Source organism: Felis catus, chromosome B3 (assembly GCF_018350175.1).
Source record: "Felis catus isolate Fca126 chromosome B3, F.catus_Fca126_mat1.0, whole genome shotgun sequence".
In the NCBI taxonomy this organism is placed as follows: Eukaryota; Metazoa; Chordata; class Mammalia; order Carnivora; family Felidae; genus Felis; species Felis catus.
Genome location: NC_058373.1, coordinates 1,425,341 through 1,449,235, shown reverse-complemented (window position 1 = coordinate 1,449,235; position 23,895 = coordinate 1,425,341). Strand labels below are relative to the sequence as shown.

Genomic DNA, 23,895 nt, shown 5'->3' with positions numbered 1-23,895 from the left:
CAACAATTGACTCTTTCTCATGATTCTGTGGCTGGACCGGGCAGTCCTGCTGTCCCCCGCCCTGGGCTCTTGCTGGAGACCGCTGAGCTGTGCACCTGTCCCGTTGGGTCTCTGGTTTCTCGGGCGTTTCATAGTGTGGAGGTTTTGGAGATACAAAGGGTGTGAGCTTGAATGCCACTTCCGCCGTATTCTGCTGATCACAGAGGGTCACAAGACTCAGATTCAAGGAGTAGGGAAAGAGACCCTACTTTTTAAAGCAAGGAACTCGCAAAGACTTTGTGGCCATGTTAATCCACCAGCAGCCTACCTTTTCAATGCTGTCTCCAAGGGCCTGCCTCCTTGTCACCTCAGTGGGGGACGCGCCAGGGCCAGACGAGAGTCGGAGGCTCCGGGCAGTGGGGAGGAAGTACCCCCAGGAAAACTTCTCAGAGACTTGTGTTAGCAGGATGTCTCTTCTCGTGACTTTTCATCAGAGTCTAAACCAAAGGTTCTGAAATGTTTTAGGCTCAGGACCCTCTCACACTCAAAAATTATTGAGGACCACTGGGTGGCTCAGTCGGTTGAGTGTCCAACTCTTGATTTCAGCTCCGGTCATGGCCTCAGGGTCATGGGATCGAGCCCCGAGTCAGGCTCGGCATTGAGCGTGGAGCCTGCTGGGGACTCTTTCCCTCTGCCCCACCCCTCTCTTTCTCTCTCAAAAAATGAATAAACTTAAAAAAAATTATTGAGGACCCCAAAAAACTTTTATGTTGGTTATATCTACAAATGTTTATTGTATTAGAAATTAAAAATAAGACACTTTAAAAAATAAATATTGGTTTATTTATTTATTTATTTTTTTAATTTTTTTTTCAACGTTTTTTATTTATTTTTGGGACAGAGAGAGACAGAGCATGAACGGGGGGAGGGGCAGAGAGAGAGAGGGAGACACAGAATCGGAAACAGGCTCCAGGCTCCGAGCCATCAGCCCAGAGCCCGACGCGGGGCTCGAACTCACGGACCGCGAGATCGTGACCTGGCTGATGTCGGACGCTTAACCGACTGCGCCACCCAGGCGCCCCAATATTGGTTTATTTAAAAAATAGTAATAACAACTCGTTTAGACGTTATTCACGTTGGCGTCGCCTGGGTAGCACAGTCCCTTGAGCGTCTGACTCCTGATTTCGGCTCAGGTCATGCCCCAGGGTCTGGGATTGAGCCCCACATTGGGCCCCACGCTGGGCATGGAGACTGCTTGAGATTCTCCCTCTCTCCCTCTGCTTCTTTCTCGCTCACACACTTTCTCTCTCTGTCTCTAAACACGTAAAAATAAAAACAAATTTCAGATGGAAATTAGCTATGTTTTCCAGAATACGAGTCAGTAAAAAGAGTGACACCGTGTTAGGTTTGTGCGTATCTCTTTAAATTTTTTTTAATGTTTATTTATTTTTGAGAGAGAGAGCGTATGAGCGGGAGAGGGTCAGAGAGAGAGAGGGAGACACAGAATCCGAAGCAGGCTCCAGGTCCCACGCTGTCAGCACAGAGCCCGACATGGGGCTTCAACTCATGAACTGTGAGATTCTGACCTGAGCCGAAGTCAGATGCTTAACGGACTGAGCCACCCAGGCGCCACTGTGAACATCTCTAACATTTGGCTTAACAAAAGGCAGCCTGATTCTCATTTGTTTCTGCATTCTCTCTGATGCAATACCACACATCACGTAGCCTCTGGAAAACTCTATTGTACGCTCATAAGAAAAAGGCAAATCATGACTTAGTATTATAGTAAAAACAGTTCTGATGTCACAGACCCCCTCAGACTGTTTCAGGGACCCCTAGGGGTCCATGGATCACACTTGGAGAACCACCCAGGCTGTTCCAACTTGCCCAGGCCCCAACTCCCTGACTCGGACGTGCTTCTGCCCATCCATGAACGTTCATTACATCCATTTTCCAGCCCTTTTATGACCTTACTCTTGTGTAGGTACTCTCGGCTTATCCCTACCAAACTCCTACTCATCCCTCAAAACCCACTGTAAAGGCACGTTACATGCTGAAGGCCTTCTTGACACCTTTAGGCAAAATCAGGACTCCTCCCTTACGTGTTTTCACACCCTCTATCCCTCCGTCTGCAGTAACACTTACCCTCCTTAAGTTGAAATTCATCAGTCTGTATATTTGCCTTCTTGTTAAGCCAGAAAGGTATTTTTCTGAAGTTTGGGGTTTTTTTGTTTCATATCGGAATGAATTGAAGGTTGTAAATTGATCCATGTGCAGATCGCTAATGAGGGACCCTGCCAGCTGTCCAATCCTCCCCTTCCTCCGGGTTCTGCTTGAGGCCTCCTTTATCATGTATTAACTTTTTGTGCATAACAGATGTCAGGTCTGTTATTCTGCCCCAGCACCGGTTCCGGCTTTATCGAAGCCCCGCGATAGGTTACCCACATCGGCTCAGAACAAGGTTCAGTGTCCGGCGGAATCTGTCTTTCCATCCACTATGGCTCTTTTTCTTCTGAATTTTCCTAGAAGTCCTGATCTGTTCATGTCTTCAGGTTAACTTTGGAATCATTTTGCCAATTTCCAAGAAATAATCCTGCCGGGGGTGCCTGGCTGGCTCGGTCAGTTAAGCATCTGACTCTTGATTTCAGCTCAGGTCATGATCTCACCGTGTGGGTTCAAGCCTCGAGTCAGGCTCTGTGCTGACAGCATGGAGTCTGCTAGGGATTCTCTCTCTCTGCCCCTCCCCCTCCCTCCCTTCCTCGGTCTCTCTCTCTTTCAAGATAAATACAAATAAACTTTTTTTTTTTTTTTAAAGAAACAATCCTGCCGGGATTTTAACTGGGATTACATATGCCTATAAGGGTTTGGGGGAGCAGGGAGAGGAATGCGTATCTTCATAGAGTTTGGACGGCCCATCGAGAGGTCTGAGGGGGTTTCTTTTTTTCATTTATTTGGCTTAAAAAAAAGGCTCCCAACATATTTTGTTTCCTTAATTTTATATTAGCGAGTGAAATATTAAAGAGAAATGCACACAATCGTCGTATTTCTCCTTAATGATTCACTCATTTATATAATGCTTTGTTGATACTGGGGATAAATTGTCAGTTTTTTTCTTATATTTTCAAACAGGTCATTGATGATATAATTGGTACTTAATTCTATATATCTTATTTTATATCTAAGCACTTAACTGATCTTTTAAAAATACTCTTTAATAGGGGTGCCTGGGGGGGGGTGCTCAGGTCATGATCTCACAGTTTGTGAGTTCGAGCCCCGTGTGGGGCTCTGTGCTGACAGCTCAGAGCCTGGAGCCTGTTTCAGATTCTGTGTCTACCTCTCTCTCTCTGCCCCTCCCCTGCTTGCTCACACATCTCTCTCTCTCTCTCTCAAATAAACATTAACATTTTTTTTGCAATACTCTAATAATTTTTCAGTTGGTTGCTTTCCCTCTTCCTTTCTACTTTGTATCCTTTTTATGTCTTACAACTTGTAGCCAGATTTGTCCAAGCCAAATTAAATAATATTGACCATATCTGACACTGGACTAATTTCTGACAAATGCTGATTTCTTGGGAATAGACACTTTTTTAAAACAATGATGCCAAGGAAACAACTTTTATGTGTCTACCTAGCGTTCATGAGAAACGGCTGTCGATTGTATGTCTGTGTTCTCCGCATCTGTCAAGACCCCACTAAGATCCCCTTCATCTGATCTGTAGTCATACAATAGCACATGAGTAGGCTTACTGACACTGCCTTTTTCTTTTCACCTTTATCTACCCGATCTAGCCCAGTTCATCATCAGTGTCAAGTTGGCTTGCATTAAATGATTGTAAACGCCGTCCGGCCGGGGCACACGCTCCCTTCTGTGCTGAGCCGGGCGGCTCTCTTGGGCCCGAGAGAGAGCACAGGCAGAGGAGTCTTGGCCGGCCGTGCCCACCGTGGTCCTGTCTTACCCATGTTGGCTCTCTTCTCTCCCCTCTGCAGACAGGAAGGGGCCAGTCTGCCCGGTGATGGGCTGGCGTTCAGACACTCCCCTCCCAGCAGCAGCAGGGAGGATGCCCTCGGGGAAACTGAGGCAGCAGGTCCCACCTCTCCCCCCACCACCCCTGGGGCCCAAGGTGCACCTGCTGGGAGCTGATGGGGCAGGAGCACCCATCACCTCGCCCATGCCCGATGGCCACCCTGACGGTGAGTGTGCTCGTAGCGTCCTTCCTTCTCCAGGATGCGCAGTCTTCATATTTGGACTTTCCAACGGTGTTCGTGGGAACTTTCTCCGTCTCTCCCTGGCTCACTGGTCAGGCTTCTCGCTCCATGTTTCATCAGTTTTGATAACTTTTTAAATTAAAAAATGGCCTGTTCCATTGAGATTTTCAAATGTGTGCGTGTACGTCTGCACCGTGAGTCCCGCCGCCTCCTGAGCTAGGGGGTAAGGTCACTGAGAATCGCAGACCTCACTCCTGAGGACCCCGGTGGAGCCGTGCTCAGCTTGGGGTAACTGACTCTAGTCGATGGGCCTCTTTGAGGGCCTGAGGGCAGCTGTAGATTCTCTCCCTAGAAAAGTGCATTGACCGTACGCGAGGCTTTTCCGTCTGGGGTAGAGAATTCCCGCACCTCCCACACCCCGTCTGTGGGCCACAGGCCTATGCCCCTGAACGCCACAGCTAGGAGTCCCAGGGGACAGGCAGTTGTAAGCTGCTAGGTTTCGTCCTCGCAGGTCAGCTGGCAAGGCCGTTCTGACTGTGAGATGAGAGTGTGGGGCACCTGGTGGCTCGGTCAATGGAGCGTTCGATTCTTGGTTTCAGCCCAGGTCATGATTCCAGGGTCATGGGATCGAGCCACGCTTCCAGCTCTGTGCTGACCGCGTGGAGCCTGCTTGGAATTCTCTCCCTCCCTCCCTCCCTCCCTCCCTCTGCCCTTCCCCTGCTTGCATGCTCTCTCTCTCTAAAATAAAAAATAAAAGACAGTGTTTATATTTATGTTACATCACATCTAGTTTATATTCTTTACAAGGCTACTTTGATTATTCAACGCTCAGTTTATTGAGCATAACAAAATTTCTTTGTTACGAGTTAATATGATTGGACTGTTTTCTGGCCTCAGCTGTATTTCTCATTTTTAATTTATAAATTGGGTACTTGGATTTATACATCAGGCTTGTGTCCTTGGCTAATGTGAGTCTGCCTTGAGAAATGAATCTCGTGACCAAAGCAGCCTTCTGAGATGCAAGGCGGGCCTGATGTGATAACCACATCAGGGCAGGAATGCTGCCTCAGGCAGCCTCTCAGGGGACGTCCCACTTGCCCCATCCAGTCAACGTCCCAACAAACACTGTGACAGCGGACGTGGGCCATTCTCTGCACCTAGAACTCTCCTAACCCACCTGTGTACCCTTGCCTTCATTCTAATGGTAATTACCAGGCTACAGCCCCAGAGTTCAAACGATTGTCTGGTTTCATTTTCATTTTAAAAATGCACCATCTTGGGGCAACCTGGATGGCTCCATAGGTTAAGTGTCTGATTCTTAATTTCGGCTCAGGTCACGATCTCACGGTTCGTGGGTTCCAGCCCCGCATCAGGCTCTATGCCAACGGTGCAGAGCCGGCTTGGAAGTCTATCTCTCCCTCTTTCTCTCTCTGTGCCCCTCCCCCACTCATTTTGTCTCTCCCTCCCTCCCTCCCTCTCTCTCTCTCTCTCTCTCCCCCAGAGTAAGTAAATAAACTTAAAAAAAAGTCTATACTGCAAAACACTAGGAAGTAGAAAAAAGTAAAAATATACATCTTCTATTTATCAGTTCTACTCTTTTTTATAGCTGCTAATTGATTTAAATACTTGACCTTAATTCTCTACTTCCTAGTGGTGTCCTTAGGACATTTCCCCCTTCTCCTGAATCTGCCCAGTGGGCGTGTCCTCGTGTTCTCTCTCTGATACAGAAGTTACCGAAGAAACTTCCCTCCAAGGCCAGCAGTGCCTTGTGGTGCGCACGTCCCGCACTGATTTCCATGCCGGCTCTGTCTCTCCCCCAAGAGCTCCTCTCATTTGTATTTTCAGAGTATCCCTTCTTTTACCCCATTTCAGTCTGAGAAAGTGTCTGGGGGACACAGACAACGAGGTGTCCAGGCCGGGCTTTTGGAACAGATAAGGGACGGTGGGTCAGAACCAAGGAAATCTGGATCAGGTATGAAGTGCAGTTAGTAACAATGTCTGTGTCCGTATTGATTCATGGATCGTGACGCATGTTCCATAAGATGTTACCAACAGGGGAGGGTGGGCGTGGAGTAGATAGGATCTCTCTGCACTGTTTTCATGTCTTCTCTATCAATCTAAAAGTACTCTAAAATTAAAATTGTATTGAAAAAGAAAACCTCTCTGTAACCCCTGAGACGCTCATCAGAACCTGTTTTTTTTTTTAATGTTTATTTATTTATTTTGAGAGAGAGAGCGTGTGTGCCTGTGAACAGGGAGGGACAGAGAGAGAGAGAGAGAGAGAGAGAGCATTCCAAGCAGGCTCTGCACTGTCAGTGCAGAGCCCAATGCGGGGCTCGATCCCATGACCCTGGGATCATGACCTGAGCCAAAATCAAGAGTTGGAAGCTGAACCGACTGAGCCCCCCAGGCGCCCAGAACCTGTTTCCTCCCAAAGGGCTCACAGGCCTCAGTGACCTGTCTTGCCTGGGCCTGGGGCCAAGAGACCTCATTAGGGGCCACTTAGTGAGTAAGACGGGGGCTGCCCAGCCATCTCCAGAAGCCGATACTAATGGAGGCGGGTGCTGAGTGTTTTCCTGTTTGTCCCACAGGGACCGCCCCCAGGAGCGTCCAGTTGTGGGAAGCACTGGCAGGAGACAGGAGCGAGAAGGACCCTGAGGCCTGGTTACTTGTTCCTGAGATCAGCCCTGCTGGGTCACGGAGGTGAGAGCGTCTATGGAAGGCCTCTTGCGTTCAGCTCTCCCCATCTCGGTTCTGGTAACAGCCTTCCCCTCCTGCCCTTATCAGCCCGGAGCACAGCCTGCCCTCGGCACCACGGGCGTGGGGCTTATCGGTGGCACCTGGCGACCCCACCAATGCCTGGGTAGCAGACACATACATGCTGGCCCTCGATAAATGTTTGTCAGACACACGGGCCGGGCACTGAATCACGGAGTGGTGCAGTCACACGACAGCCTTGTGACTTGTGGCCACACCGCCGGTGGTTAGAAGACTGTGCGGTTGGCGCTGGGCACAGCTGATGGCTCCTCTGGGGGGACCAGGCCAGGGATCTGGGGCAAGTTGTTGAAGTTGGCCGGGCTCGATTCCTTCTCTTTCGAGTGGGGATCGTACTGTCGTCTTCACTGAGTTGATTAAATGAGAAACAATTCACGCAGAGCGTGGCACGAAGATAAATGATCTGTAAACAGTAGTCATACCTGTGATCTAACCCAGGCATGGCTAAAATCACACGGCCTTGTGCAATAGGTAATGAGGGAGGACAATTAACACACAAACGTAATTGGCAAGTAAAGTTGTAAACACGTCCCACCCAGCGAGTAAGCCAACAAACACAGAGTCAAACAACAGTGAGACACCGTGTCTTGCCTCTAAAGTGAGCAGATCGCTGTAGTGATACTTAAAGCTGGAAAGGACACAGTCAGGGACACTCAGCCATTCAGTGTGGGGCTCAAAAATACCAGAATGCAATAGTTTCAAATTTAAAAAAAAAAAGTTTATTTTTGAGACAGAGACGCAGAGTGTGAGCAGGGGAGGGGCAGAGAGAGGGAGACGCAGAATCCGAAGCAGGCTCCGGGCTCCGAGCCGTCAGCACAGAGCCCGACGCGGGGCTCAAACCCACAAACAGTGAGATCATGACCTGAGCCTAAGTCGGATGCTTAACCGACTGAGCCACCCAGGCGCCCCGACCTTGTATTTTATAATATGAAAGGGAATTTCCTAAAAACCAAAAAGTTGAACAAAGAAAAACCTAACAAAACTGTATGGTATGATCACTGGTTGGTAAAAGTAAGCAAAACTTTGTGTATGGAGAAAAATCTGGGGAAAACGAGAATTGAGTGGAAATTGGATGTTAAATATCTTTCTTCCTCTTCTGAATTTTCCACGTTTATAGTTAAGAATGAGTATTACTCTGGTGCTAAAAGGAAGCATAATCTTTAAAGTTTTCTTAATAGCACAGTTAGATGTGCTCAAAGGTGGTCATTTTCAAGATGAAGACACTAACAGCCCAGCAGTGGATTGGGTGCCACCAGGAGCCGGACCCCAGCTGGGTCCCAGGGCTCCTTGCTTTGAATATTTGGATTTAAACATTTAAATGCTTTGAGTAGAGCAGATTGCCCTTAGTAATGTGGGTGGGCCCCATCTAATCAGTTGAAGGCCTAGGTAGAACAAAGACTGACCTCCTCCAGGCAGGAAGGAATTCTTCAGCCGATGGCCTTAGGACTTGAACTGCACCATAGGCTCTTCCCTGGCTCTACAACCTGCCAGCCCACCTGCAGATTTTGGATTTACCAGCCTCCAGGATCATACAGGCCAATTTCTTAAAAAATACCTTTCTTGCACACACACTCTCTCTCTACACAGATACACCCTATTGGCTCTCTTTCTCTGAAGCACCCTGACTAATATGAAGCCCAAATGGAAAATGTTTTAGGCTTTGTGGGTCGTACAGTCTCCATCTCTCCCCATTCCTCTGCCACAGATAATACGTAAACACATCTCAGTCTGGGCAGTGGTGACATTTTGGGCTGGATGCTCCTTGTTGTGGGGCCATCCTGTGCACTGTAGGGTGTTTAGCAGCCTCCCTGGCCTCTAGCTTCCAGATGCCCATGGCAGCTGTCGGTCGTGACAATCCAGGATGTGCCCTGGGCGGGGGGCAGAGAGGAGACATACACTCACCCTCACTGAGCACTGTTGAAGTACATGAGTGAGCCTGACTGCGTTCTAGTGGCCTGGGGACTGGAGTCTGCCGACCCTGCTCTGGGCAGTGTGGTCTTGGAGCTTTGCAGCAGGGGCCCTGTGGTTGGGAGTGTGGGGACGAGGCAGGAGCCCTGTGAGGTCACACGGAGCCCAGCCATATCCCAGGTCTGCCGCCCGATCCTGAAGGTGCCGTTGCTCTGATGAGGACAGGTCCCAGAGCAGCCCAGCGCTCTTCTGTGCGTCCCAGCGAGGTCGGAGGGCTGGGGAAGACGGGGTGTTGGGTGCGTGGCCACGATCCCCTGGGCCACCCTCGGCACCGTCTCCTCCTCAACGACCCCAGGGTCTCCCCTCGGGCGAGAACCGTAATAACGGTTTCCAGGTGGCAGGAGGTTTACCAGCCCGCTTCAGGTGGGAGCAGCGTCTGGGGCTCATTGGCGACTTTCTCTGGCCCGGTGTGCGGACGGATGGACAAGGCAGGCACCTGCAGACCCCCGGGCGGAGGGCGGGGTCACCAAGGCTACACAGGACGGGCTCATGAGCCGTGACTTGGCCTTGTGCTCTGCACGCTGGGCACGGATCACTCCCTCAAAGCTTGGCCCAGTATGAGCCCCATGGTCGTTTGTGTCCCAGCCGAGGACTTCCTGGTCACGCTCGGGGTTGACCTAGCCCCACTCCAGCTATGTCTGACAGCATACAGCCGCCCCTAGGGAAGCCCAGCCCTCCAGGAGCCCTTGTCAGGGCCTCAAATGCAGGGGGTAAGCAGCGAATGTGGTCGGGCGGCTGCCTGCAGCACCTGGGACAGCTCTGGAGCAGAGCACCTGTGGGGCAGGCCCCGCGCCCGCGACCGCGTGCCACAGTCCCTGGAGACTTCACGGGGCCACCGAGGCCCAAGCCCGAGAGGGAGGAGAGGGCCTGGGTGGTCTGGCTTGGCCAGCGTTTGAGAACCCTGGGTTAAAGCCTCACCTCCGACCCTCCAGGCCCTACTGGCTCCATATTGCCAGGTTAGCAAGACCCCGAGATCTCTTTACGTGACCTGCACTTGGGGAAGTGCTAGCCTGGATCGTAAACTCGCAGCGTGGATGTGGGTGAGCCCCGAGAACAAGGCTCGGGCCCCAAGAAGCCTTAGCTGAGCAGCGCCGGCCACCAGGACCAGCTTGGGGCAGGGTCACCCTTCTGAACCGACAGGGAGACGGTAGAGTCCAGCCAGACAGAATGAGCTCCCTGGCGGGGAGAGGAAGGAGGGGCCCACTCCCTGGGTCCGGGGCCGCAAAGACATCTGGGGAAACGTCGAAGGCCGGGACCGTTGCGGCAGACGTCAGGCACGGATCCCGTTTGCCGGAACCCTCCCGGGCATCTGTGCGCTTGGCCTAGCCTTCCTGGTCCAGGCCAGCAGCTGCCCGAACCCTGCGTCCTCCGCCTTTGCTCTGTCTTAGACCTAAGCTCAACCTTCAGATCCGATGACCCAATCCAGCTTCTCAGTTTTGCGAGTCCTGGTGTCCGGCCGCACTCACCGGCGGTGGCCCCAGGAAGCGACCCCCGAAGACCCCACCCCCGCCCAACCGCAGCCTGGCATTGGGAGTCTGGGGGTGGAGAGTGTCTATGAAAGCCCCTCGGCCATGCTCCTCTTCCCAGTTCCCCACCGGCGTCTTCCAGGGCTGCCCTGTAAGATCTCCACCACTCCTTATGCTGGTCACTGCTCTGTCCCTGTGGTTCCCCCATACCCCGCCCACAACTTGGTCCACAGTCCTACACAGATCTTCCTCACATTGTCCTGATTTGAGCGAGCCCCCTGTTGGGAGCCTGCCAGATGGAGCTGGGAAGGGTCGCTTCCTTCCGGAGAGCTGTCGCCCCAGCCCCAGTGATGCCCGCTAAGCTCGCCAGCATCAGGGCGTCCCAATCTTGGAGTGTGGCACACACGACAAGGGGCTCCCTTCCAAGAGATGACCTTCCCACCAGCAGGCATGACCCGGCCAGGAACCAGACGCCAGAAAGGGAGTGAAATCCCAGATTTCAGCAAAGGCTAGGGGCTCACGTCTGTGCAGAGTGCGGCAAGATTCCTTTTCTGGCCACGGGAGGCTGGGCTCAGTGACCCAGACGGTTCCTTCCGGCTGTGAGGTTGCGAGTCTGCAAATGGCCCCCGCTCCTCTGACCCCCTCGTCACGCTCTCTGGGTCCCCAGGACACGCTGATGGCAAGTGTGCTGATCGGGAAGGAGGAAAGGAAAGATCGGCGTTTCTCCTGCCTCATCAGCTGGCTGCTGGGACCGACCCCAAAGCTACAGGGTGCGGGTGGGGGCAAAACCCACAGGGCTGCTGGCTCAGCGGGTCGGGAAGGTCAGCGTCAGATTTCCCGGAGGAGGCGTGGGGTAACCCAGGATCCCCCGCTGCAGGACTTCAGACCCTGGCGACAGGGCGGTCAGAACATGGAGGTCTGCCAGGGAGGTGGGGACACAGCACTGGGCCAGGGGAACCCGGCAGGAACGAAGCAAAGGGGTGGCAGGGGCGGCGTGCTGTCAGATCCTGGCCGAGCGGCCTGGGCAGCGTCCAGAGTCCCCATGGGGTGGGAAATTGAGAGAGGGCCGGGTTCCAGGCAACACGGTGTTCTCGGTTGGGACCTGGGAGTCCTGTGTGCAAATGGCTGCAGAGGAGACCAGAGACAGGAGGTACATGGCCTGTGTCATGCTCACACTATACCCTAGGACCTCTGCCAGCTCCCTCATCACGGAGCCCCTTCCTCACGAAGCGCCCTGCTAGCTGCTGAGGGTGGAACGATGTCCGGGAGCAGCGGGACGTGCGCCTCGCCCGCGAGCTCAGAACTGTCCCTCTGCCTTCGTGAGCACAGCCTCGGCGGGCCAGGGGCGGCCGAGTCAGCAGGTGGCAGGTCTGATGGCCTGGATCCTGGCAGCTGGGGCCGGCAGGCTGCCAGTCACAGAGCTCCTCCCGTGCCAGCCCAGCTGCCCAGGAAAGCGTGTGGGTGTGGACCCAGCCAGTACAGCAGAGGGCTCAGGCCGTAGGTGACCACGACTGAGCCGCTCCCAGCAAACGGGCACAGGCGGTCACTCAGCACAGAGTGGTGAGGCCCTAGGATTGAGGACCTCGGGCAGCTGGGAATGCAGAGAGGCCAGGGACTGAGTGAGGCCGTGTCCCCAGGGAGTAATTGCTGGCCCCAAGGCAAAGCCCCCAGGTGGGACCCCTGGAGTCCAAATGCTGCAGGGATCCTGTTTGTTCCCAGCCGCCCTGAAGGACCACACAGCTGGCTGCCTGGGGGACGCAGAGTTCGTAGCATCTCTGACCCCAGTTCCTCCAGTGGTGGTTCATTGGTCACTCTTACACACGAGGAAGTGGAGTCAGAAGGGCATTGAGGGTCAAGTGTTCCACGGTTTTGGTTTGGGTGTGGGCTCCCAGAATCCCCTGGGTGCCGTCTTATCACGGTGACTGTACGTGTTTACCACGTACCGTCTTTCCCACCGGATTCTCCTGCAGAATCTCCCGTCTGGTGTCTTTGCATCTTGCACACCCGAGGCGCTCAGTAAATGTTTATGGAGCGAACACACAGATGCAGGCTCGCTGTTGCAGGGACCAGGGGCCGAAGGGCAGACGGAGACGGTACAGCTGGTCATTCTGCAAAAGGCAGGACCAGCGGACCGGAACAGACACCACAGGAAGCCTGGTTTTAGGCAAGGAAGCGGCCTCACGGTCATCCGTGGTGTTGTTAGAGTTCCTGGCAAAGGTTCTGTTTGTTTAGGCCCCCCCCCCCCCGCCAGCTGGCCTGCCCGCCGGGTCCTGTGCCCTCTCCCTTTCTTGCTGGCCGTTCGTCCCTCCAACACCCACGTGCTGCACCCCACTGAGGGAGCGCTGGGCTCCCCACGGCACTGGGAAGCGCGCAGAGGCTCTAGAACGGGGAGTCCCCCACCACAGGGGTGCCTGTGTCCCGGGGGCACTCGGCACAGAGAGACACACACAGAGGTGCAGAGCCACGATGCAGGGGACAGTCGGTGTCGGTGAAGTGCCGGGGGGGGGGGGGCCGTGGCGTGACCGGACAGGTGTGAGCCGGAAGCCTGAGCAGGCGGCATGCCGTGGCCGTGACGTGGAGCCGCCCTGTGGCTCCTCCTGCTTGGGTCCTGTGCCCCTGTGTCCTTGCTCACCTCTGCGGGCTCCGGGCTCGGCTGCCGTCGTGACTCACCAGCGCCGCGGGCGTGTGTGCGCTCCACTTGGCTCTCGGCCCTTCCGCGCCCACCGACGCTGGCAGCCGTCTCACTCCTCCCAACTCCGCCCTCTCCTGCCCCGCTGACTTTGATGCTTGCCGTTTGCCTTCTGTGCCTGCCAGCTCATGAATTATTTATATGCTGTGCTTCCTCCGCGGGCCACCTTGGCAAACAAGACAAGTTCCTGTGGACCTCATCGTGGCGAGGGGTGGGACAATAAGCGGTCGGTCACACACAGTGTGCCGCGCGCTGTGCTGGGCGTAAGCACTGTGGCCCCGGGGCTGGAGCGGGGCTGGACGCGGCAAGCCTGGAGTCAGGGAGGGCGGCAGGGAGGCTGCAGCCCTATTTCTGGCGTGTAGACCCTGCCATGCATTACAGCTTCATGCCTTGTCCGCCTGTCCCCTCGCCCACCCTTTCCCTTAGTCGTTTATTCATTGGCTCATTCACAGGCCATCCGAACACCTGTTATGTGCCAGATGCTGTGTAGTCCCGGGAATACACGATGAAAAAGATTTGTCCTGTGCAACACTGGACTTTTAGGTTCCCACACGTGCCCCTCTCCTCCCTGCTTCACTGCTCCCTCTGCCTGGAAGATCGCGGTCCCACCCTCCACCCCTTTCCTGGCTTACTGCCTCCACCCTTTAGACCTCAGTTCAAAGGTCACCTCCTCGGCGGAGGATTCCCTGCCCCCTTGACCAGTTTAAGGTCCCATTATGATGCTCTCATAAAAACCTGTCATTTTCCTTTCATAGCACCTGTAATTATGTATTTCTTAGTGGGACTATTTCACTAATGTTGGTCCTCCCAATCACCTGTGTAGAAACTCATTTGTTATAGTTTTTACACTGTTTAGCACATGGTAATGGTTTAATAAATACAAATTGGATGGATGGATGGATGGATGGATGGATGGATGGATGCATAAGTGGGTGGATGGATGGATGGATGGATGGATGGATGGATGGATGAGTGGGTGGGTGGAAGGATGGATAGGTGGGTGGGTGGATGGAAGGAAGGATGGATAGGTGGGTAGATGACAGGGATGGATGGATGGATGGATGGATGGATGGATGGATGGATGGATGGACGGATGCATAAGTGGGTGGATGGAAGGATGGATAGATAGATGAGTGGAAGGAAGGATGGATAAGTGAGTAGATGAAAGGATGGGTGGATGGATGGATAAGTGGGTGAATGGAAGGATAGTTGGGTGGATGGATGGATAGATGAGTGGGTAGAAGGATGGACAGGTGGGTGGGTGGGTGGATGGATGGATGGAAGGATAGATAGGTGGGTGGGTGGGTGGATGGATGGAAGGAAGGATGGGTGGATGGATGGATGAGTGAGTGGAAGGATGGATGAGTGAGTGGAAGGATGGATAGGTGGGTGGATGGAAGGATGGATGGGTGGATGGATGGATGGATGGATGGATTGTTGAATGGATGGTCAGTCAGTTGAATGGATGGATGGATAGAAGGTGGATGGATGGATGGTTAGTTGGATGAACTGGGACTGAGGCATAGTGAAGGCAGGGACCAATTAGGGGACTGATCCAGGAGTCAGGGAAGGAAGGAGGTGAGGATCAATGTATAAGCCAGAGTAGTAGAAGTGGGAAAGTTGAGGAGAGGATTGACAGGAAGGAATCTGCAGGATTTGGCCTCTGGTTGAATGTCAGGAGCAGTGCAGAGGGAGGAACACAAGGTGACAACCAGGATTCTGACTGAAGGCTAGGGAGACTGAAAGTAAGAAAGAGAGGTGCCTGGGCGGCTCAGCCAGTTAAGTGTCCAACTCTTGGTTTTGGCTCAGGTCCTGATCTCACAGTCTGTGGGTCGAGCCCCACGTTGTGCTCTCTGCTGACAGTGCAGAGCCTGCTTGGGAGTCTCTGCCTCCCTGTCTCTCTGCCCCTCCCCGCTCACGTGCTCTCTCCCTGTCTCAAAAATAAAATAAATAAACAGTAAAAAAATAAAAATGAAAAAAATAAAAGAGAACAGGTTTGGAGGTGTGGGACAAAGATGTCCTGCCAAAGTTGAGGTACCTGCTGAGGCGACAAAGTGGGCATTTTAAATTCTTTTTGGCCACTGCGAAAGTTAGGATAATACTAGCTTCCCTGAGAGAGAAACTCCACCAGACCAGCGGCCTAACACAATACGAGCTTTTATTTAAAACATTCTCTTTGGTCCCCGTGATAGCCCGGTACACGTCTTCCTGTTCAGCCTGATGACGTGCTGACACAGAGGTTTAGGGACCCAGGGTCCTTGCATCTTGTGGTTCCACCATCTCCTTAGGCCTCAGAGCTGAGGGGAAGAGACAGGAGAGCACTCACCGGCTTCTCAGCCACCTCGGCCCCAGAGGACCACCTGTGAGGAGAGCCTACCTCACACCGTACAGCCAGAGGTCCAGACTTGCTTTCTCAGGCTTCCCGGAGTCCGGAGCACAGACACCGGACCAAGGCTCTGACGCTCAGGCGTGCCACCCCCACACTTCGACGGGGACCCTGACCAGCAGCCCAGCGGAGCCCATCCGGCGAGGGAGCCTGCGCCCGAGGCCGTGGTGGCGGCTCTCCTGGCCGCAGCGTCCACCCGCCCGCCCTCCAGTGGCCCTGAGACCGTGCCTGGGTCCCCTGGTGGTGGTTCTGTGCTGTGATCTTGGACACCGTTCTCTGCTGTGTGGTCTGCTTGTCCTTCTGGAGTCTCTGAGAGCTACTTACCGCCTTTTTTTTTTAAGAAGTTTAGTTTTTTGTTTTTATTATTATTAATGTTTGTTTATTTTTGAGAGAGAGAGAGGGGGAGACACAGAATCCCAAGGCAGGTTCTGCCTGGACAGCAGAGACCTGACGCGGGACTCAAACCCACGAACCGCGAGATCATGACGTGAGCCAAAGGTGGATGCTTAACCGACTGAGCCACCCAGGCACCCCTACTTAATATCTTTTTATTTTTTAATGTTTATTTATTTTTAAGAGAGGGGGGGGAGGACAGAGAATGAGCGGGGGAGGGGCAGAGAGAGAGGGAGGCACAGAATCTGAAACAGGCTCCAGGCTCTGAGCTGTCAGCACAGAGCCTGATGCGGGGTTTGAACCCATGAACCGTGAGATCACGACCTGAGCCGAAGTCAGACGCTCAACCGACTGAGCCACCCAGGCACCCCTACTTAATACCTTTGTAAATAAAGTTTTTCTGCGTACATTTGCCAGCGGTGTTTTCTGTTGCTTGTGAGCAGACAGACCAAGAGTAAGTATACGGTAGCAGCTGGAGGCCCAGTTGGAGGCCCTGAGCTTGGGAGACTTGGGCCAGAGCCTCCCCTGGAGGTGTTTGCAGCCATGGGAGGGGACAGGGTGGCTCTGGGAGTCTGTGTCACCGTGCTGGAAGACAGCGTGGTCTGGAGCCTCCGCACATGAGTAGGGACTAGGAGCTCACAAGGCAGGGAAGGAGCTGCCTGTGCAGCTCTTTCCTGGTCTCCCCCCCCCACCCCTCCCCGCCCAAAGGCCCTGCCTGGGGGTTTGCCCTTTGGGAAATCAACTCCTAGTCCAAGAAGATAAATCCGTCTTTTCTTCAAGCCGTGGTGTCTTTCATGGTGACTTTCTTGTTCTTCATTAACGACAGAGTTCTGTAGTCTTTTTTTTTTTTAAAGTTTATTCATTTTTGAGAGAGAGCAAGAGAGCATGGGGGAGGGAGGGTAGAGAGAGAGAGAGAGGGAGGGAGGGTAGAGAGAGAATCCCAAGCAGGGCTCCACGCTGTCAGTACAGAGCCGGACATGGGGCTCGAACTCACAAACTGTGAGATCACGACCTGAGCCGAAATCAAGAGTCGGGACGCTCAACCGACTGAGCCCCCGGGGTGCCCCCAGAGCTCCGCGGTCTCAAGGCCACCCCAGAAGACTCCTGTCATTATGATGACAGTTACAACACCCACTTACCTAGAGCGATGGCACCAAATGGGTGACGTCGGTGACGCCCTCCCAGTGCAGCATCCTGCGTCCCCACGGCACTCTGGCCCACGGAACCCAGACACGGCCTCAGCACGCTCTCACGTTCACGGGTGCTCGCTCCCGAGATGCGGCCTGCTGCTTGCCGGTTCACACGGTGTTTTATAGATGAGACAATTGGTAACTCGAGAGGTTAAACGACTTGCCCCAGTTTGCACATGTATGTCACAGGAGAGTCAGGATTTGAGCGCAGGGATCTTTTTATTTATTTTTATTTTTATTTATTTTTTTAGTTGAGAGAGAAGAGAGAGAGAGCACGCGTGAGCAGAGGAGAGGAGCAGACAGAGAGAGAGAGACAATCCCAAGCAGGCTCCAAGGTCAGTGCGGAGCAACGTGGGGCCCAATCCCCTGCCCCTGGGGTCATGACCTAAACCGAAATCAAGAGTCAAATGCCCAACCGACTGAGCCTCCAAGGCACCCTGAAAGTGGGGATCTTGATGTAACAAGGTGTTCCTTACCTGTGTGTCTTCTAGGTGACAAAGACCTCTTTCTAATGCATCTCAAGGGACAGAGAAAGCCAGGACCAGCCGCTGGGCCTCTAGGGATGGCCCAGCAGGTCGCACTGGCTCATTAACAGCTGGGAAATGGGATTATGGGCCAGACAAGCAGCTGCAGACTTCCAGTCTCTGCATGGAGTTTGTGCCCATGGTTGGTTCTATGTTCTAAGAAGCCATAGATATCTGCCCACAGGGGGTAGAGGTCAGTGAATGTAAATGTCCAGAAAGATAGACCTTGAGCATCTGGAAGGTTGGGTCATAGGGGGTAGAGCCACGGCCACTCAGAGTTAAGGACAGAATTTTGTCCAACGATTCATGTGTTTTGGGGTTTTTTTAAATTTCTTTTTAATGTTTATTTATTTTTGAGACAGAGAGAGACAGAGCATGAACGGGGGAGGGTCAGAGAGAGAGGGAGACACAGAATGTGAACCAGGCTCCAGGCTCCGAGCCGTCAGCACAGAGCCCGACGCGGGGCTCGAACTCACAGACCGCGAGATCATGACCTGAGCCGAAGTCCGAGGCCCAACCGACTGAGCCACCCAGGCGCCCCAACAATTCACGTGGTTTTAAAAAAGCAGCCATGTCTCGTCCTTCAGGGATGGACGGCAGGCCCAGCGAAGGCACCAGCCCACGAGGAGAGGCTGGAGCTAAAAAGGGCATTTCCAGACTCCCTTTCCCCTAAAGTACAAGATGCGGGTTACTCTCTACCAACCACATGGACTGCGTGTGACGGCGAATTGTGCAGAGAGAAGAATGTGGCAGGGACTGCGGCAGAGGCACGGCGGAGCTGGGGGCTGCCGGTGACTCCCCGAGGTCAGGGTGGCTCCTTGGAGGCGGCTGGACGGCTGGCTTCCTGCCTCAGGAGCTCCTTCCCCACGCACACACGCATGTCCCGTGGCCGCCCGGCTCTGTGTTGTGGTTTTGGGAGTCCTTCCTGGAGGCGCATTCCTGTGTCTGTTTCTTTAGTCCCTCCAATGACTCTGTGATCTGTCTTTAACCCTTAATAAATACCTTTCTGGGGTGGATCCTGTGGTCTGCGGCCTAGAATCTGACCGATGCCCCACGCCTGGGAGGAATGCGTGCTGGTCACTCAGGGGCACGCTGAGCCTGGGGCAGGTCCACTGCCCTCCCCCGGGGACTGGGGTCGCGCCCCTGCCCTGGCTCCAGCTGAGCGAGTGTCTCTTTCTAAACCGGAAGCCCATGCCCTCTGGGAGTCATACCAGCTTCCAGTTCCCGTCACTGATAGTCCTGGTAGAAAGGAGACGAGAAGGAGGAAGGGTCCATTCTGCTTCTAGAAGGAAGTTAGTGAGCTATACGTTGAGCACGTCTTTCAATAACCCTGACCCAGGGGCGCCTGGGTGGCGCAGTCGGTTGAGCGTCCGACTTCAGCCAGGTCACGATCTCGCGGTCCGTGAGTTCGAGCCCCGCGTCGGGCTCTGGGCTGATGGCTCGGAGCCTGGAGCCTGTTTCCGGTTCTGTGTCTCCCTCTCTCTCTGCCCCTCCCCCGTTCATGCTCTGTCTCTCTCTGTCCCAAAAATAAATAAACGTTGAAATAAATAAATAAATAAATAAATAACCCTGACCCAGGGGCTGCTGGCTGCGATCTTACTACGCCCTGGTTGGGTGTAGAGTGTGTGTGTGTGTGTGTGTGTGTGTGTGTGTGTCCGTCCACAGGCACTTGCCTGACCTTGTGTTGATCACAGCTTCTGTTTGCTGAATTCTGATGCCTTGCTGTCTTGAGACACCGGTGGGACTGCCCTTCGCAGGGTTGGCCTGTTCCTGGGGACAGTAAACAAGGCACCTGGAGAGCTCCTTTCCAGTGCAAACCACATTCAGAATCCACATTCCCATCTCCCTCCTCTGTGGTACTCTCACCCTGCAGGCCACCGTCCACCTGTCCTGTAGGACCAGGTACCACACAACTAAGGACAGCCCCTATTATGCCCAGAGAGGACTGACCTTTTTAAAAAAGTTTTTTAAAATGTTCATGTACTTTTGAGAGAGCCAGAGACAGTGAGCAGGGGAGGGGCAGAGACAGAGGAAGACAGAATCCAAAGCAGGCTCCAGGCTCCGAGCTGTCAGCACAGAGCCCAATGCGGGGCCCGAACCCACAAACCGTGAGATCATGACCTGAGCTGTAGTCTGAACCGCCTGAGCCCCCCAGCTCCCCCCAGAAGTGGCTGAGATTACTCAAACTAGCCCATCTTCAGCCTTCTCACCCTGCCTCACCTGTTCCTTCCCCAATTTCCCCCCCATTCCCTCTGCCTCCTGACCGTCCCTGGTGCTTCTATGAGTATAACAAACTGTTTTCAATGGCAGTTGACTCCGGATCTGATGGCCTCGCCATACCTAACAAATAATTAAGCCTGTATTTTAAACTACTCCTCTGTTCATTCATCCATCCATTAAAAGGATATCTCCTTAGGCCTCTCAAGCGTCAGAAACGATTCTAGGCCTTGAGAACCCAGTGATGCGCAAATCAGACACCGTTGCTGCCTTTGTGAAGTACGGTTGGGGCAGCAGACATGAAACAAATCGTCACACGGACAAGTGTATGATTAAACAATACAAGTTAGACAAAAAGAGGAAAAGATTACAGGGTGCCGTGCGAGCACAAGGGGGCAGGATGTGGCTTCTAAACTGAAACCTGAAGGGGGGCCTGGGTGAGGAGTGGAGAGAACATCTAAGGAGACAGAGCAGCATGTACTAAGGCCCTGGGGCAGGAGGAGGCATGGGGTGGCCAGCGCACCCTGCGTGAGAAGGCGCAGGCCTCAGACCTCCTGTGAGGCTGGCAGGAAGCCTCAAAGGGCATCTTAAGGACTTTGGAATTCTTCCTAAAAGTAACCCCACACCTTTGAAGGGTCTGTAGAGAGATGTCTGGTTTGCTTTTTAAAAGACCACTTGGGGGCGCCTGGGGGCTCTGTTGGTTAAGCATCTGACTTGGGCTCAGATCATGATCTCATGGTTCCTGAGTCTGAGTCCCATATTGGAGTCCTGCTTCTCTCTCTCTGCCTCTCCCTCATTTGCGTCCTTTCTCTCAAAAAACAAACAAAAAAAAGCCACGGGCACCAGGGGGCAGAGTGCAGGGCGCTGGGGAACGGGGGCGCAAGAGGTCAGGGAAAGGGGTGAGTCTGAACTGTGTCTGAAGTTTGCGGCCTTGGCTGGGTGTAGGGGTGGCAGAGAGGGAGGGGTGGGGGCCGCCGTGCAGCTCCCTTCTAGACCTCGGTAGGGCTTGTGGTCCAGACAGCCCGGGTCTCTCCTCGTAACCGTAACCGGCCCTGCCCGGACGAGCCCCAGGCCCAGCCCCTGCCCCGGCTTCCCTCCCGGGGAGGGGGGGGGGGGTGAGCACTGCCAGTAGACATTGTGAAGGCATCTCTGGCCCAGCGCCTCTCCCTGCCCTCGACCTGGGACCTCGCCCGGAGCCGCCCTCAGCTGCCCTGGCTCCCGCAGAAGGGTAACAAGATACGAATTTTCTCCTTTCCCCCTCTTTAATGCTCCTTGAAAGAGTCATGTCCCCTCTTTGGGGAGTGGGGAGGCAGGGTAGAACTATTTCCAGGACTAATACGACATCTTCTCTCCAGGGAGTACAAATCAGTCATCGGTCATTTATTATTTATTTATTTATTTTAAATTTTCTTTAATGTTTTTATTTATTTTGGGGAGCCCGACAGAGTGCAAGCGGGGGAGGGTCAGGGAGAGAGGGAGACACAGACTCTAAAGCAGCTTCAGGCTCCGAGCTGTCAGCACAGAGCCCGACGCGGGGCTCGAACTCACAAACCATGAGATCACGACCTGAGCCCAAGTTGGTCACTCAACCGACTGAGCCACTCAGACGCCCCCTGGTAATCCTGTTTGTAAAACACAGACAACCCCCTCCCCCCGCCCCAGCTACCGTCCCCCCGGCCAGCCCTTGCACGGTGAACTAATTTTTCTGTTGCCCGAGAAATGAACCTGGCTGTTTTTTTAAAAAGCACATTTACGGAGGTGAAATTTACATACAATAAAATGCACCCATTTAAAGTGTATGATTTGCTGTGGGTTTTTTTTTTTCCAGTTCAGTGGGTTTTTACAGTGTCAACACCATGTAACTGCCAGCCAACACGATCAGGATATAGAATGTTTCCATCGCCTCAGAAAGTTCCCCGTGCCCTTTGCAGTCGGTTCCGGGCCCCGGGAAACCACCCATGTGCGTGCTTTCCGGTTACGAGATCGGCTTTGCCTATTCAAGAATGTTCTGTGAGTAGAATCATATAGCAGGTGATTTTTTGGTGTCTGGCTTCTTACACTTAGCATAATGTTTTAAAACGTCCCCCGGGGTTGCGCGTATTAGTAACGCATTCCTTGGCACAGATGCGCCATTCTGTGTATCCAGCCCCCTGATGGGGGCGTTAGGTTGTGTCCGGCTTGGGGCAGTTATGAATGAAGCTGTCATGAGCATTGGAGCACACTTCCTGGGGTGGATATATTTTTGTTTCTCTTGAGCAAAATACAACCGTGGAATTTTGAGGTTGCAGGTTCACCCTGCCCTACTTTGTTCTCTCCTTCCCGCCGGCCCTGTGAATGCAGTTGTCCCACGTCCTCGCCATACCTGTGCTCAGTCTGCTCTGTCTCTTGTGTTGCAGGTGTTCTAGTGGGTGTTGAGGGGTGGGCTGGTCGACTTGTTGTTATTGAATGGTAAGAGCTCTTTATATATTCTGGGTACAAGTCTGTTGTCAGATATGTGATGTATTGCAATTTTTTTCCCCTCTCCATCTGTGACTTGTCGTCTTATTCTCTTAACAGCGTCCTTTGCACATTTTAATTTCAATGGGGCCCAGTTTATCAGGGTTTTTTTAATGGTTTATGAGACCTTCTGGCTTCTTTGTGATCATGCTTTTCCTGATAGGAACTGCAGGGTTATTGTAAGAAAAAAATGAGAGAATAAGGTCTTTGGTTCCTATGGGGCAAAGAAATGTGGGTAGGAATTTGGGGGGGCCTGGGGAGGGAGAAACAATTAGGAGGGAGGTTCCAATGTCAGGATGGCACCCTCACTGGAGAATCACTGAGGCTTCTGCCCCAGTGAGCTGTTCCACCACCCCCTGGAGGGAACCCACCTACACTTCTGGTTCCACCAGTTTGCAGCAGCATTCCGTGGCACACAAAAATGCAGAACGCATACCACAGACAGAGTAGGGAGGCCCGAGACCTCTGATCTTGCTTCTTGAACTGCTCCTAGAACATTCTTTTGGGGTCCGGCCTCCTGCCTCCCACGATCTGAAGCCCATTTCCGTCCCTGCTCGGGGCCTCCCTCAGTCCCGGGCAGCCCCTCCCGTCAGCTCGCCCTGTCCCTTCCTCCACCTCCAGCCTTTTTATGCCATCTGTCCATTGGCCCCTCCTGTCCCCCAGCTCGGGGGGTGGGGGAGGACGTCCTTCGGAACCCCACCACCTGCCTGCTCAGGCCCGCAGGCTGACGGCGGGGAGGGATGGGGGGCTCTGTGCCTCCATTCTGGAAGGTGCAGCCGCGGGCCACGCTCTGTCATGATGCGCGAACACTGTCCAGACCGAACGTGTTTCCAAAGATTGCTCAAAGAGACAAAATTTTTTTCCCACTTTGCTTTTTTAAGTCACGAGGAAAACCCGTACGTGTTGCGACTATCACAGTGCCAGAATAGTACCTCGCTGATTCATCAGAGGTAGAACAGCTGTGTCTACACGTTTGCTAGTAAATAGTCGACGTAACAGAGAAAAGACTGGAAAATGGGAACTGAAAAATTATTAAGTATAATTAAAATACTGTTCTCTCCAAGGATCGAAAGGTTTTTTAAAGAAAGCTTTCAGAGGTTCAAAGTCAGCAGGCAATTAGTTGTAATGGTGCTCGAAGGCTCAAACCGAGAGACGTGAGCTAATGAAAACACTCATGAATTCAAGGGTTTGCTCAAGTTTGAAGCTAAAGGTGAACTTTTAATTTGACTCACCTTTGGTGAGGTTGATGCGAGACCCCAGGCCATCATAACCCATATGCTTCACGAAGATTCATCCTTAATGGATGATCTCTAACTCTCAAAGTGGGCAATTTTTTTTTTTTACTCAATCATTTCAAATGATCTTTTTATTACATACTAATTATAAGTGACCGAATTCCATTTTGAGCCACTTATGCCTCATTTTCCTCAATGTCATGCAAAACGTTTCAGGGCATCAAGTTAGGGAGGCCCAGCGTTTGAACGAGAGTTATCAGTTTTGAACCGGGTTTCCCCGAAACACGACTGAGTGTGGCACAGTGATGTCTGAGTGGATGTAGCAAGTGGAAAGGGTCCAGAGCCTGCAGCCGGATGCGCCCACGGGGCAC

The 23,895-nt window shown here is 53.1% G+C and overlaps 1 protein-coding gene across 29 annotated transcripts in view; it reads left to right on the top strand.

The window, feature by feature from the left end:
• Nucleotides 1–23,895, top strand: part of BCL2A1 (BCL2 related protein A1) — a 60,240-nt gene that overhangs the window by 3,772 nt on the left and 32,573 nt on the right. For 9 of the 29 annotated variants that reach the window (XR_006598722.1, XR_006598727.1, XR_006598725.1 and 6 more), the window contains 2 exons: nt 6,777–6,888; nt 17,304–17,387. The gene's annotated coding sequence lies outside the window, so the exon portion shown is untranslated. Of the gene's footprint in view, nt 1–2,794; nt 2,902–3,966; nt 4,171–6,057; nt 6,158–6,776; nt 7,340–13,535; nt 14,011–15,275; nt 16,016–17,303; nt 17,388–17,543; nt 17,977–18,163; nt 18,593–21,621; nt 21,804–23,895 lie in introns of those variants that run through there. The other 20 variants (XR_006598741.1, XR_890362.4, XR_006598736.1 and 17 more) reach the window with 13 other exon arrangements.